Source organism: Protopterus annectens, chromosome 15.part0 (genome assembly GCF_019279795.1).
Source record: "Protopterus annectens isolate FY-2018-M chromosome 15.part0, PAN1.0, whole genome shotgun sequence".
NCBI lineage: Eukaryota > Metazoa > Chordata > Ceratodontiformes > Protopteridae > Protopterus > Protopterus annectens.
In genome coordinates this window covers 837,767,690-837,782,172 of record NC_056749.1, presented here as the reverse complement: position 1 = coordinate 837,782,172, position 14,483 = coordinate 837,767,690, and positions in this window count along the sequence as shown.

Genomic DNA, 14,483 nt, shown 5'->3' with positions numbered 1-14,483 from the left:
TCTGAGCACATATTCAGAGACATTGGTTTGGCCAAAGCCATCAGGCATTTCTGTGAGAGAGAATTGTTTGAGGTCATTGGCTGACTGAGGTCACCTGGACTACAGCTTAGACTAAGCACCTCATTGGTTCTTTTGAGATTTCTTTCTTAAAAGCTGTCTCAGGTTTCAACTTTCTGTTACCTAAGAAGTTCAGTTGTGAATGCTCTGCCATTTCACAGTGAACTGATCGAAGGAAGGACACTGAGGAAACTCGAAGCTATAATATATAACATTAAGTATCCTGTTTTTTTTTATTTTGTTCTTTATTTCTTTGTTATTTATAGCACTTTGTGTACTGTGTATTTTTCTAGCTAGTTTCACTGTGTGTGAGGTATTAACTGGAAATTGTCCACTTTTATTAAGCATCTGTTGGGTTGTTTGTTTCTGATAACTGGTTACAGTAAACTCTTTTTTCTAGAGGCTCCTTTAGCTGTTTAAAACTTTCATTTAAAGGCTCACTGCTGCTTTTCAGCTGTGAAACATTTCTGCAGTTTGTTCTAAGTAGTGGGGATATTTGTAGCATTTCCATATTCAGGCTTGTATTTGGGCCTAGTGTTTGTGGAGGCTGTGTGTCTGAGCACATATTCAGAGACATTGGTTTGGCCAAAGCCATCAGGCATTTCTGTGAGAGAGAATTGTTTGAGGTCATTGGCTGACTGAGGTCACCTGGACTACAGCTTAGACTAAGCACCTCATTGGTTCTTTTGAGATTTCTTTCTTAAAAGCTGTCTCAGGTTTCAACTTTCTGTTACCTAAGAAGTTCAGTTGTGAATGCTCTGCCATTTCACAGTGAACTGATCGAAGGAAGGACACTGAGGAAACTCGGAGCTATAATATATAACATTAAGTATCCTGTTTTTTGTTTATTTTGTTCTTTATTTCTTTGTTATTTATAGCACTTTGTGTACTGTGTATTTTTCTAGCTAGTTTCACTGTGTGTGAGGTATTAACTGGAAATTGTCCACTTTTATTAAGCATCTGTTGGGTTGTTTGTTTCTGATAACTGGTTACAGTAAACTCTTTTTTCTAGAGGCTCCTTTAGCTGTTTAAAACTTTCATTTAAAGGCTCACTGCTGCTTTTCAGCTGTGAAACATTTCTGCAGTTTGTTCTAAGTAGTGGGGATATTTGTAGCATTTCCATATTCAGGCTTGTATTTGGGCCTAGTGTTTGTGGAGGCTGTGTGTCTGAGCACATATTCAGAGACATTGGTTTGGCCAAAGCCATCAGGCATTTCTGTGAGAGAGAATTGTTTGAGGTCATTGGCTGACTGAGGTCACCTGGACTACAGCTTAGACTAAGCACCTCATTGGTTCTTTTGAGATTTCTTTCTTAAAAGCTGTCTCAGGTTTCAACTTTCTGTTACCTAAGAAGTTCAGTTGTGAATGCTCTGCCATTTCACAGTGAACTGATCGAAGGAAGGACACTGAGGAAACTCGGAGCTATAATATATAACATTAAGTATCCTGTTTTTTGTTTATTTTGTTCTTTATTTCTTTGTTATTTATAGCACTTTGTGTACTGTGTATTTTTCTAGCTAGTTTCACTGTGTGTGAGGTATTAACTGGAAATTGTCCACTTTTATTAAGCATCTGTTGGGTTGTTTGTTTCTGATAACTGGTTACAGTAAACTCTTTTTTTCTAGAGGCTCCTTTAGCTGTTTAAAACTTTCATTTAAAGGCTCACTGCTGCTTTTCAGCTGTGAAACATTTCTGCAGTTTGTTCTAAGTAGTGGGGATATTTGTAGCATTTCCATATTCAGGCTTGTATTTGGGCCTAGTGTTTGTGGAGGCTGTGTGTCTGAGCACATATTCAGAGACATTGGTTTGGCCAAAGCCATCAGGCATTTCTGTGAGAGAGAATTGTTTGAGGTCATTGGCTGACTGAGGTCACCTGGACTACAGCTTAGACTAAGCACCTCATTGGTTCTTTTGAGATTTCTTTCTTAAAAGCTGTCTCAGGTTTCAACTTTCTGTTACCTAAGAAGTTCAGTTGTGAATGCTCTGCCATTTCACAGTGAACTGATCGAAGGAAGGACACTGAGGAAACTCGAGCTATAATATATAACATTAAGTATCCTGTTTTTGTTTATTTTGTTCTTTATTTCTTTGTTATTTATAGCACTTTGTGTACTGTGTATTTTTCTAGCTAGTTTCACTGTGTGTGAGGTATTAACTGGAAATTGTCCACTTTTATTAAGCATCTGTTGGGTTGTTTGTTTCTGATAACTGGTTACAGTAAACTCTTTCTAGAGGCTCCTTTAGCTGTTTAAAACTTTCATTTAAAGGCTCACTGCTGCTTTTCAGCTGTGAAACATTTCTGCAGTTTGTTCTAAGTAGTGGGGATATTTGTAGCATTTCCATATTCAGGCTTGTATTTGGGCCTAGTGTTTGTGGAGGCTGTGTGTCTGAGCACATATTCAGAGACATTGGTTTGGCCAAAGCCATCAGGCATTTCTGTGAGAGAGAATTGTTTGAGGTCATTGGCTGACTGAGGTCACCTGGACTACAGCTTAGACTAAGCACCTCATTGGTTCTTTTGAGATTTCTTTCTTAAAAGCTGTCTCAGGTTTCAACTTTCTGTTACCTAAGAAGTTCAGTTGTGAATGCTCTGCCATTTCACAGTGAACTGATCGAAGGAAGGACACTGAGGAAACTCGGAGCTATAATATATAACATTAAGTATCCTGTTTTTTGTTTATTTTGTTCTTTATTTCTTTGTTATTTATAGCACTTTGTGTACTGTGTATTTTTCTAGCTAGTTTCACTGTGTGTGAGGTATTAACTGGAAATTGTCCACTTTTATTAAGCATCTGTTGGGTTGTTTGTTTCTGATAACTGGTTACAGTAAACTCTTTTTTCTAGAGGCTCCTTTAGCTGTTTAAAACTTTCATTTAAAGGCTCACTGCTGCTTTTCAGCTGTGAAACATTTCTGCAGTTTGTTCTAAGTAGTGGGGATATTTGTAGCATTTCCATATTCAGGCTTGTATTTGGGCCTAGTGTTTGTGGAGGCTGTGTGTCTGAGCACATATTCAGAGACATTGGTTTGGCCAAAGCCATCAGGCATTTCTGTGAGAGAGAATTGTTTGAGGTCATTGGCTGACTGAGGTCACCTGGACTACAGCTTAGACTAAGCACCTCATTGGTTCTTTTGAGATTTCTTTCTTAAAAGCTGTCTCAGGTTTCAACTTTCTGTTACCTAAGAAGTTCAGTTGTGAATGCTCTGCCATTTCACAGTGAACTGATCGAAGGAAGGACACTGAGGAAACTCGAGCTATAATATATAACATTAAGTATCCTGTTTTTTGTTTATTTTGTTCTTTATTTCTTTGTTATTTATAGCACTTTGTGTACTGTGTATTTTTCTAGCTAGTTTCACTGTGTGTGAGGTATTAACTGGAAATTGTCCACTTTTATTAAGCATCTGTTGGGTTGTTTGTTTCTGATAACTGGTTACAGTAAACTCTTTTTTCTAGAGGCTCCTTTAGCTGTTTAAAACTTTCATTTAAAGGCTCACTGCTGCTTTTCAGCTGTGAAACATTTCTGCAGTTTGTTCTAAGTAGTGGGGATATTTGTAGCATTTCCATATTCAGGCTTGTATTTGGGCCTAGTGTTTGTGGAGGCTGTGTGTCTGAGCACATATTCAGAGACATTGGTTTGGCCAAAGCCATCAGGCATTTCTGTGAGAGAGAATTGTTTGAGGTCATTGGCTGACTGAGGTCACCTGGACTACAGCTTAGACTAAGCACCTCATTGGTTCTTTTGAGATTTCTTTCTTAAAAGCTGTCTCAGGTTTCAACTTTCTGTTACCTAAGAAGTTCAGTTGTGAATGCTCTGCCATTTCACAGTGAACTGATCGAAGGAAGGACACTGAGGAAACTCGGAGCTATAATATATAACATTAAGTATCCTGTTTTTGTTTATTTTGTTCTTTATTTCTTTGTTATTTATAGCACTTTGTGTACTGTGTATTTTTCTAGCTAGTTTCACTGTGTGTGAGGTATTAACTGGAAATTGTCCACTTTTATTAAGCATCTGTTGGGTTGTTTGTTTCTGATAACTGGTTACAGTAAACTCTTTTTTCTAGAGGCTCCTTTAGCTGTTTAAAACTTTCATTTAAAGGCTCACTGCTGCTTTTCAGCTGTGAAACATTTCTGCAGTTTGTTCTAAGTAGTGGGGATATTTGTAGCATTTCCATATTCAGGCTTGTATTTGGGCCTAGTGTTTGTGGAGGCTGTGTGTCTGAGCACATATTCAGAGACATTGGTTTGGCCAAAGCCATCAGGCATTTCTGTGAGAGAGAATTGTTTGAGGTCATTGGCTGACTGAGGTCACCTGGACTACAGCTTAGACTAAGCACCTCATTGGTTCTTTTGAGATTTCTTTCTTAAAAGCTGTCTCAGGTTTCAACTTTCTGTTACCTAAGAAGTTCAGTTGTGAATGCTCTGCCATTTCACAGTGAACTGATCGAAGGAAGGACACTGAGGAAACTCGAAGCTATAATATATAACATTAAGTATCCTGTTTTTGTTTATTTTGTTCTTTATTTCTTTGTTATTTATAGCACTTTGTGTACTGTGTATTTTTCTAGCTAGTTTCACTGTGTGTGAGGTATTAACTGGAAATTGTCCACTTTTATTAAGCATCTGTTGGGTTGTTTGTTTCTGATAACTGGTTACAGTAAACTCTTTTTCTAGAGGCTCCTTTAGCTGTTTAAAACTTTCATTTAAAGGCTCACTGCTGCTTTTCAGCTGTGAAACATTTCTGCAGTTTGTTCTAAGTAGTGGGGATATTTGTAGCATTTCCATATTCAGGCTTGTATTTGGGCCTAGTGTTTGTGGAGGCTGTGTGTCTGAGCACATATTCAGAGACATTGGTTTGGCCAAAGCCATCAGGCATTTCTGTGAGAGAGAATTGTTTGAGGTCATTGGCTGACTGAGGTCACCTGGACTACAGCTTAGACTAAGCACCTCATTGGTTCTTTTGAGATTTCTTTCTTAAAAGCTGTCTCAGGTTTCAACTTTCTGTTACCTAAGAAGTTCAGTTGTGAATGCTCTGCCATTTCACAGTGAACTGATCGAAGGAAGGACACTGAGGAAACTCGGAGCTATAATATATAACATTAAGTATCCTGTTTTTTGTTTATGTTGTTCTTTATTTCTTTGTTATTTATAGCACTTTGTGTACTGTGTATTTTTCTAGCTAGTTTCACTGTGTGTGAGGTATTAACTGGAAATTGTCCACTTTTATTAAGCATCTGTTGGGTTGTTTGTTTCTGATAACTGGTTACAGTAAACTCTTTTTTCTAGAGGCTCCTTTAGCTGTTTAAAACTTTCATTTAAAGGCTCACTGCTGCTTTTCAGCTGTGAAACATTTCTGCAGTTTGTTCTAAGTAGTGGGGATATTTGTAGCATTTCCATATTCAGGCTTGTATTTGGGCCTAGTGTTTGTGGAGGCTGTGTGTCTGAGCACATATTCAGAGACATTGGTTTGGCCAAAGCCATCAGGCATTTCTGTGAGAGAGAATTGTTTGAGGTCATTGGCTGACTGAGGTCACCTGGACTACAGCTTAGACTAAGCACCTCATTGGTTCTTTTGAGATTTCTTTCTTAAAAGCTGTCTCAGGTTTCAACTTTCTGTTACCTAAGAAGTTCAGTTGTGAATGCTCTGCCATTTCACAGTGAACTGATCGAAGGAAGGACACTGAGGAAACTCGGAGCTATAATATATAACATTAAGTATCCTGTTTTTTTGTTTATTTTGTTCTTTATTTCTTTGTTATTTATAGCACTTTGTGTACTGTGTATTTTTCTAGCTAGTTTCACTGTGTGTGAGGTATTAACTGGAAATTGTCCACTTTATTAAGCATCTGTTGGGTTGTTTGTTTCTGATAACTGGTTACAGTAAACTCTTTTTTTCTAGAGGCTCCTTTAGCTGTTTAAAACTTTCATTTAAAGGCTCACTGCTGCTTTTCAGCTGTGAAACATTTCTGCAGTTTGTTCTAAGTAGTGGGGATATTTGTAGCATTTCCATATTCAGGCTTGTATTTGGGCCTAGTGTTTGTGGAGGCTGTGTGTCTGAGCACATATTCAGAGACATTGGTTTGGCCAAAGCCATCAGGCATTTCTGTGAGAGAGAATTGTTTGAGGTCATTGGCTGACTGAGGTCACCTGGACTACAGCTTAGACTAAGCACCTCATTGGTTCTTTTGAGATTTCTTTCTTAAAAGCTGTCTCAGGTTTCAACTTTCTGTTACCTAAGAAGTTCAGTTGTGAATGCTCTGCCATTTCACAGTGAACTGATCGAAGGAAGGACACTGAGGAAACTCGAAGCTATAATATATAACATTAAGTATCCTGTTTTTTGTTTATTTTGTTCTTTATTTCTTTGTTATTTATAGCACTTTGTGTACTGTGTATTTTTCTAGCTAGTTTCACTGTGTGTGAGGTATTAACTGGAAATTGTCCACTTTTATTAAGCATCTGTTGGGTTGTTTGTTTCTGATAACTGGTTACAGTAAACTCTTTTTTCTAGAGGCTCCTTTAGCTGTTTAAAACTTTCATTTAAAGGCTCACTGCTGCTTTTCAGCTGTGAAACATTTCTGCAGTTTGTTCTAAGTAGTGGGGATATTTGTAGCATTTCCATATTCAGGCTTGTATTTGGGCCTAGTGTTTGTGGAGGCTGTGTGTCTGAGCACATATTCAGAGACATTGGTTTGGCCAAAGCCATCAGGCATTTCTGTGAGAGAGAATTGTTTGAGGTCATTGGCTGACTGAGGTCACCTGGACTACAGCTTAGACTAAGCACCTCATTGGTTCTTTTGAGATTTCTTTCTTAAAAGCTGTCTCAGGTTTCAACTTTCTGTTACCTAAGAAGTTCAGTTGTGAATGCTCTGCCATTTCACAGTGAACTGATCGAAGGAAGGACACTGAGGAAACTCGGAGCTATAATATATAACATTAAGTATCCTGTTTTTTGTTTATTTTGTTCTTTATTTCTTTGTTATTTATAGCACTTTGTGTACTGTGTATTTTTCTAGCTAGTTTCACTGTGTGTGAGGTATTAACTGGAAATTGTCCACTTTTATTAAGCATCTGTTGGGTTGTTTGTTTCTGATAACTGGTTACAGTAAACTCTTTTTCTAGAGGCTCCTTTAGCTGTTTAAAACTTTCATTTAAAGGCTCACTGCTGCTTTTCAGCTGTGAAACATTTCTGCAGTTTGTTCTAAGTAGTGGGGATATTTGTAGCATTTCCATATTCAGGCTTGTATTTGGGCCTAGTGTTTGTGGAGGCTGTGTGTCTGAGCACATATTCAGAGACATTGGTTTGGCCAAAGCCATCAGGCATTTCTGTGAGAGAGAATTGTTTGAGGTCATTGGCTGACTGAGGTCACCTGGACTACAGCTTAGACTAAGCACCTCATTGGTTCTTTTGAGATTTCTTTCTTAAAAGCTGTCTCAGGTTTCAACTTTCTGTTACCTAAGAAGTTCAGTTGTGAATGCTCTGCCATTTCACAGTGAACTGATCGAAGGAAGGACACTGAGGAAACTCGGAGCTATAATATATAACATTAAGTATCCTGTTTTTTGTTTATTTTGTTCTTTATTTCTTTGTTATTTATAGCACTTTGTGTACTGTGTATTTTTCTAGCTAGTTTCACTGTGTGTGAGGTATTAACTGGAAATTGTCCACTTTTATTAAGCATCTGTTGGGTTGTTTGTTTCTGATAACTGGTTACAGTAAACTCTTTTTTCTAGAGGCTCCTTTAGCTGTTTAAAACTTTCATTTAAAGGCTCACTGCTGCTTTTCAGCTGTGAAACATTTCTGCAGTTTGTTCTAAGTAGTGGGGATATTTGTAGCATTTCCATATTCAGGCTTGTATTTGGGCCTAGTGTTTGTGGAGGCTGTGTGTCTGAGCACATATTCAGAGACATTGGTTTGGCCAAAGCCATCAGGCATTTCTGTGAGAGAGAATTGTTTGAGGTCATTGGCTGACTGAGGTCACCTGGACTACAGCTTAGACTAAGCACCTCATTGGTTCTTTTGAGATTTCTTTCTTAAAAGCTGTCTCAGGTTTCAACTTTCTGTTACCTAAGAAGTTCAGTTGTGAATGCTCTGCCATTTCACAGTGAACTGATCGAAGGAAGGACACTGAGGAAACTCGAAGCTATAATATATAACATTAAGTATCCTGTTTTTTGTTTATTTTGTTCTTTATTTCTTTGTTATTTATAGCACTTTGTGTACTGTGTATTTTTCTAGCTAGTTTCACTGTGTGTGAGGTATTAACTGGAAATTGTCCACTTTTATTAAGCATCTGTTGGGTTGTTTGTTTCTGATAACTGGTTACAGTAAACTCTTTTTTTCTAGAGGCTCCTTTAGCTGTTTAAAACTTTCATTTAAAGGCTCACTGCTGCTTTTCAGCTGTGAAACATTTCTGCAGTTTGTTCTAAGTAGTGGGGATATTTGTAGCATTTCCATATTCAGGCTTGTATTTGGGCCTAGTGTTTGTGGAGGCTGTGTGTCTGAGCACATATTCAGAGACATTGGTTTGGCCAAAGCCATCAGGCATTTCTGTGAGAGAGAATTGTTTGAGGTCATTGGCTGACTGAGGTCACCTGGACTACAGCTTAGACTAAGCACCTCATTGGTTCTTTTGAGATTTCTTTCTTAAAAGCTGTCTCAGGTTTCAACTTTCTGTTACCTAAGAAGTTCAGTTGTGAATGCTCTGCCATTTCACAGTGAACTGATCGAAGGAAGGACACTGAGGAAACTCGAGCTATAATATATAACATTAAGTATCCTGTTTTTTGTTTATTTTGTTCTTTATTTCTTTGTTATTTATAGCACTTTGTGTACTGTGTATTTTTCTAGCTAGTTTCACTGTGTGTGAGGTATTAACTGGAAATTGTCCACTTTTATTAAGCATCTGTTGGGTTGTTTGTTTCTGATAACTGGTTACAGTAAACTCTTTTTTTCTAGAGGCTCCTTTAGCTGTTTAAAACTTTCATTTAAAGGCTCACTGCTGCTTTTCAGCTGTGAAACATTTCTGCAGTTTGTTCTAAGTAGTGGGGATATTTGTAGCATTTCCATATTCAGGCTTGTATTTGGGCCTAGTGTTTGTGGAGGCTGTGTGTCTGAGCACATATTCAGAGACATTGGTTTGGCCAAAGCCATCAGGCATTTCTGTGAGAGAGAATTGTTTGAGGTCATTGGCTGACTGAGGTCACCTGGACTACAGCTTAGACTAAGCACCTCATTGGTTCTTTTGAGATTTCTTTCTTAAAAGCTGTCTCAGGTTTCAACTTTCTGTTACCTAAGAAGTTCAGTTGTGAATGCTCTGCCATTTCACAGTGAACTGATCGAAGGAAGGACACTGAGGAAACTCGAGCTATAATATATAACATTAAGTATCCTGTTTTTTGTTTATTTTGTTCTTTATTTCTTTGTTATTTATAGCACTTTGTGTACTGTGTATTTTTCTAGCTAGTTTCACTGTGTGTGAGGTATTAACTGGAAATTGTCCACTTTTATTAAGCATCTGTTGGGTTGTTTGTTTCTGATAACTGGTTACAGTAAACTCTTTTTTTCTAGAGGCTCCTTTAGCTGTTTAAAACTTTCATTTAAAGGCTCACTGCTGCTTTTCAGCTGTGAAACATTTCTGCAGTTTGTTCTAAGTAGTGGGGATATTTGTAGCATTTCCATATTCAGGCTTGTATTTGGGCCTAGTGTTTGTGGAGGCTGTGTGTCTGAGCACATATTCAGAGACATTGGTTTGGCCAAAGCCATCAGGCATTTCTGTGAGAGAGAATTGTTTGAGGTCATTGGCTGACTGAGGTCACCTGGACTACAGCTTAGACTAAGCACCTCATTGGTTCTTTTGAGATTTCTTTCTTAAAAGCTGTCTCAGGTTTCAACTTTCTGTTACCTAAGAAGTTCAGTTGTGAATGCTCTGCCATTTCACAGTGAACTGATCGAAGGAAGGACACTGAGGAAACTCGAGCTATAATATATAACATTAAGTATCCTTTTTTTGTTTATTTTGTTCTTTATTTCTTTGTTATTTATAGCACTTTGTGTACTGTGTATTTTTCTAGCTAGTTTCACTGTGTGTGAGGTATTAACTGGAAATTGTCCACTTTTATTAAGCATCTGTTGGGTTGTTTGTTTCTGATAACTGGTTACAGTAAACTCTTTTTTCTAGAGGCTCCTTTAGCTGTTTAAAACTTTCATTTAAAGGCTCACTGCTGCTTTTCAGCTGTGAAACATTTCTGCAGTTTGTTCTAAGTAGTGGGGATATTTGTAGCATTTCCATATTCAGGCTTGTATTTGGGCCTAGTGTTTGTGGAGGCTGTGTGTCTGAGCACATATTCAGAGACATTGGTTTGGCCAAAGCCATCAGGCATTTCTGTGAGAGAGAATTGTTTGAGGTCATTGGCTGACTGAGGTCACCTGGACTACAGCTTAGACTAAGCACCTCATTGGTTCTTTTGAGATTTCTTTCTTAAAAGCTGTCTCAGGTTTCAACTTTCTGTTACCTAAGAAGTTCAGTTGTGAATGCTCTGCCATTTCACAGTGAACTGATCGAAGGAAGGACACTGAGGAAACTCGAAGCTATAATATATAAAATTAAGTATCCTGTTTTTGTTTATTTTGTTCTTTATTTCTTTGTTATTTATAGCACTTTGTGTACTGTGTATTTTTCTAGCTAGTTTCACTGTGTGTGAGGTATTAACTGGAAATTGTCCACTTTTATTAAGCATCTGTTGGGTTGTTTGTTTCTGATAACTGGTTACAGTAAACTCTTTTTTCTAGAGGCTCCTTTAGCTGTTTAAAACTTTCATTTAAAGGCTCACTGCTGCTTTTCAGCTGTGAAACATTTCTGCAGTTTGTTCTAAGTAGTGGGGATATTTGTAGCATTTCCATATTCAGGCTTGTATTTGGGCCTAGTGTTTGTGGAGGCTGTGTGTCTGAGCACATATTCAGAGACATTGGTTTGGCCAAAGCCATCAGGCATTTCTGTGAGAGAGAATTGTTTGAGGTCATTGGCTGACTGAGGTCACCTGGACTACAGCTTAGACTAAGCACCTCATTGGTTCTTTTGAGATTTCTTTCTTAAAAGCTGTCTCAGGTTTCAACTTTCTGTTACCTAAGAAGTTCAGTTGTGAATGCTCTGCCATTTCACAGTGAACTGATCAAAGGAAGGACACTGAGGAAACTCGGAGCTATAATATATAACATTAAGTATCCTGTTTTTTGTTTATTTTGTTCTTTATTTCTTTGTTATTTATAGCACTTTGTGTACTGTGTATTTTTCTAGCTAGTTTCACTGTGTGTGAGGTATTAACTGGAAATTGTCCACTTTTATTAAGCATCTGTTGGGTTGTTTGTTTCTGATAACTGGTTACAGTAAACTCTTTTTTCTAGAGGCTTCTTTAGCTGTTTAAAACTTTCATTTAAAGGCTCACTGCTGCTTTTCAGCTGTGAAACATTTCTGCAGTTTGTTCTAAGTAGTGGGGATATTTGTAGCATTTCCATATTCAGGCTTGTATTTGGGCCTAGTGTTTGTGGAGGCTGTGTGTCTGAGCACATATTCAGAGACATTGGTTTGGCCAAAGCCATCAGGCATTTCTGTGAGAGAGAATTGTTTGAGGTCATTGGCTGACTGAGGTCACCTGGACTACAGCTTAGACTAAGCACCTCATTGGTTCTTTTGAGATTTCTTTCTTAAAAGCTGTCTCAGGTTTCAACTTTCTGTTACCTAAGAAGTTCAGTTGTGAATGCTCTGCCATTTCACAGTGAACTGATCGAAGGAAGGACACTGAGGAAACTCGGAGCTATAATATATAACATTAAGTATCCTGTTTTTTGTTTATTTTGTTCTTTATTTCTTTGTTATTTATAGCACTTTGTGTACTGTGTATTTTTCTAGCTAGTTTCACTGTGTGTGAGGTATTAACTGGAAATTGTCCACTTTTATTAAGCATCTGTTGGGTTGTTTGTTTCTGATAACTGGTTACAGTAAACTCTTTTTCTCTAGAGGCTCCTTTAGCTGTTTAAAACTTTCATTTAAAGGCTCACTGCTGCTTTTCAGCTGTGAAACATTTCTGCAGTTTGTTCTAAGTAGTGGGGATATTTGTAGCATTTCCATATTCAGGCTTGTATTTGGGCCTAGTGTTTGTGGAGGCTGTGTGTCTGAGCACATATTCAGAGACATTGGTTTGGCCAAAGCCATCAGGCATTTCTGTGAGAGAGAATTGTTTGAGGTCATTGGCTGACTGAGGTCACCTGGACTACAGCTTAGACTAAGCACCTCATTGGTTCTTTTGAGATTTCTTTCTTAAAAGCTGTCTCAGGTTTCAACTTTCTGTTACCTAAGAAGTTCAGTTGTGAATGCTCTGCCATTTCACAGTGAACTGATCGAAGGAAGGACACTGAGGAAACTCGGAGCTATAATATATAACATTAAGTATCCTGTTTTTGTTTATTTTGTTCTTTATTTCTTTGTTATTTATAGCACTTTGTGTACTGTGTATTTTTCTAGCTAGTTTCACTGTGTGTGAGGTATTAACTGGAAATTGTCCACATTTAAGCATCTGTTGGGTTGTTTGTTTCTGATAACTGGTTACAGTAAACTCTTTTTTCTAGAGGCTCCTTTAGCTGTTTAAAACTTTCATTTAAAGGCTCACTGCTGCTTTTCAGCTGTGAAACATTTCTGCAGTTTGTTCTAAGTAGTGGGGATATTTGTAGCATTTCCATATTCAGGCTTGTATTTGGGCCTAGTGTTTGTGGAGGCTGTGTGTCTGAGCACATATTCAGAGACATTGGTTTGGCCAAAGCCATCAGGCATTTCTGTGAGAGAGAATTGTTTGAGGTCATTGGCTGACTGAGGTCACCTGGACTACAGCTTAGACTAAGCACCTCATTGGTTCTTTTGAGATTTCTTTCTTAAAAGCTGTCTCAGGTTTCAACTTTCTGTTACCTAAGAAGTTCAGTTGTGAATGCTCTGCCATTTCACAGTGAACTGATCGAAGGAAGGACACTGAGGAAACTCGGAGCTATAATATATAACATTAAGTATCCTGTTTTTTGTTTATTTTGTTCTTTATTTCTTTGTTATTTATAGCACTTTGTGTACTGTGTATTTTTCTAGCTAGTTTCACTGTGTGTGAGGTATTAACTGGAAATTGTCCACTTTTATTAAGCATCTGTTGGGTTGTTTGTTTCTGATAACTGGTTACAGTAAACTCTTTTTTCTAGAGGCTCCTTTAGCTGTTTAAAACTTTCATTTAAAGGCTCACTGCTGCTTTTCAGCTGTGAAACATTTCTGCAGTTTGTTCTAAGTAGTGGGGATATTTGTAGCATTTCCATATTCAGGCTTGTATTTGGGCCTAGTGTTTGTGGAGGCTGTGTGTCTGAGCACATATTCAGAGACATTGGTTTGGCCAAAGCCATCAGGCATTTCTGTGAGAGAGAATTGTTTGAGGTCATTGGCTGACTGAGGTCACCTGGACTACAGCTTAGACTAAGCACCTCATTGGTTCTTTTGAGATTTCTTTCTTAAAAGCTGTCTCAGGTTTCAACTTTCTGTTACCTAAGAAGTTCAGTTGTGAATGCTCTGCCATTTCACAGTGAACTGATCGAAGGAAGGACACTGAGGAAACTCGGAGCTATAATATATAACATTAAGTATCCTGTTTTTTGTTTATTTTGTTCTTTATTTCTTTGTTATTTATAGCACTTTGTGTACTGTGTATTTTTCTAGCTAGTTTCACTGTGTGTGAGGTATTAACTGGAAATTGTCCACTTTTATTAAGCATCTGTTGGGTTGTTTGTTTCTGATAACTGGTTACAGTAAACTCTTTTTTCTAGAGGCTCCTTTAGCTGTTTAAAACTTTCATTTAAAGGCTCACTGCTGCTTTTCAGCTGTGAAACATTTCTGCAGTTTGTTCTAAGTAGTGGGGATATTTGTAGCATTTCCATATTCAGGCTTGTATTTGGGCCTAGTGTTTGTGGAGGCTGTGTGTCTGAGCACATATTCAGAGACATTGGTTTGGCCAAAGCCATCAGGCATTTCTGTGAGAGAGAATTGTTTGAGGTCATTGGCTGACTGAGGTCACCTGGACTACAGCTTAGACTAAGCACCTCATTGGTTCTTTTGAGATTTCTTTCTTAAAAGCTGTCTCAGGTTTCAACTTTCTGTTACCTAAGAAGTTCAGTTGTGAATGCTCTGCCATTTCACAGTGAACTGATCGAAGGAAGGACACTGAGGAAACTCGAGCTATAATATATAACATTAAGTATCCTGTTTTTTGTTTATTTTGTTCTTTATTTCTTTGTTATTTATAGCACTTTGTGTACTGTGTATTTTTCTAGCTAGTTTCACTGTGTGTGAGGTATTAACTGGAAATTGTCCACTTTTATTAAGCATCTGTTGGGTTGTTTGT